Genomic DNA, 1,984 nt, shown 5'->3' on the forward strand with positions numbered 1-1,984 from the left:
ACACTGACTTGATCCAGGCATGATCAGACCTGTAAGCCCTAGCACCTTGGATGCTGAGACAGGAGGATCACTCCAAGACAGAGGCCAGCCTAGGCTAAATAGTAAGTTCAAGTCCAGCCCGTGAGAAAAAGTGAGTGTCTCAAACAAACAAATAAACACACTGTCATTTCCTATGTCTCTGCTGCAAACTGCAAAAATATACAAAGTAGGATTTCAGCTGATTATGACAAAGCTAATACCTGGAAGAAGCCAGAGCCTTCCAGAGGTCAAGCTGAGGCTCAAGGAGGCTTGGTGATATTTGGCTTTTGATTATCAGCTGTTTCCTGCTGTGAGTTTCTTGTGTGCTGTTGTAACTTTTCCACCATTTATTGGGCACCATATCCCCTCTACTAAAGGAATATTTAGATAACTTTTTGCACTGACAGCTATGTACAGCCAGAACCCCAGTTCAAACTTCCCTGTAATTATTGTCATTGGCAGCATCTGGCCAGGTCCATCCCCAGATGGAGGAAAGTACCTTATTAGAGATACCTCTGTATTCTCTAAGAACAGACTTAAGCATCCAGACTACCTGTTTGAGGAGGCCTGGAGGATGTGCCAATTAAGCTTAACTTTCTCCTTTCCTAAATCTTACGTCTAGTTCCAGATCTCGCTTCAGCTATCACTAGAGGCATCTAGCTGTACACAGGTTGCCTAGTGACTGAACACACATTCCCCAACCCTGCAGAAAAATGGCAGATAGTTTGAACAGATAGGAGCCATAGGAAAATAGAAGGCAGTTTTATTTTTCTCCCATTGACCTAGCAACTTATAGATTCTTAATATTTTGTACCAAACACGTTTAAGATTATAGTTGAGCACATAAGTTCCCTCTTCTGACACGTGATCTGGAACCGGCGGTGTCGGTGTCGCTTGGTAACTCAGTCTGTCCATCCGTCCGCGGGTTCCATCATGACAGACGTGGCCAGTCAGGTGCTCCTGGGCTCCAGTCTCACCATCCTGTCCCAGTTGCACATGTACGTGAAAGTGCTCATCCAGGTGGGATATGAGCTTCTTCCTCCAACAATAGGACAAAATATTTTTGGGCGACAAGTGTGTCAGCTTCCTGGTCTCTTTTGTTATGCTCAGCACATTGCAAGCATCGATGGGAGGCATTTGTTGTTCACAGGCTTAACTCCAAGACTGTGTTCAGGAGTCTTTGGAACTGTGGTCCATGGGAAAGTTTTACAGCATTACCAGGAGTGTGAGAAACCCGAGGAGTTAGTATCTGGAAATGTACAAAAGGAAGCTCATCTTCCTTTAACCAAGTTATCAAAGAGACAACTCGAGAGATGATTGCTCATTCTGCTGCTGCCCTCATTACACATCCGTTCCATGTGATCACTCTGAGATCTATGGTACAGTTCATTGACAGAGAGTCCAAGTACTGCGGGCTGTGTGACTCCATATTAACCATCTACTGGGAAGAAGGCATCGTAGGATTTTTGCGGGTCTAATTCCTCACCTCCTAGGTGACATCATTTCCTTGTGGCTCTGTAACTCACTGGCTTATCTCATCAATACCTATGCACTGGACAGTGGGGTCTCTACCATGAATGAAATGAAAAGTTATTCCCAAGCTGTCACACGATTCTTTGCCAGTATATTGACATATCCCTTTGTGCTTGTATCTAATCTTATGGCTGTCAACAATTGTGAGCTTGCTGGTGGATCTCCTCCTTACTCCCCAATATATACTTCTTGGATAGATTGCTGGTGCATGCTATAAAAAGTGAGAAATATGAGCCGAGGAGACAGCTTGTTTTTCCGGAAGGTTCCCTTTGGGAAGACTTACTGTTGTGACCTGAGGATGTTAATTTGAAGATGTGGAGAAGGGACAGTGACATTTCTATAGTCCCATTGCACAGAATTATGGGAGAGAATGTTGATTTCTATACAGTGTGGCGTGCTTTTTTAAAATAATTATTTAATCTTGGGAAAATGG

The 1,984-nt window shown here is 43.9% G+C and overlaps 1 pseudogene; it reads left to right on the top strand.

Moving 5' to 3' along the window:
* Window positions 1-951: 951 nt before the first annotated feature.
* Window positions 952-1,984, top strand: LOC114693225 (annotated as a pseudogene).

The sequence above is a fragment of the Peromyscus leucopus genome, chromosome 8b (genome assembly GCF_004664715.2).
Source record: "Peromyscus leucopus breed LL Stock chromosome 8b, UCI_PerLeu_2.1, whole genome shotgun sequence".
Lineage (NCBI taxonomy): Eukaryota > Metazoa > Chordata > Mammalia > Rodentia > Cricetidae > Peromyscus > Peromyscus leucopus.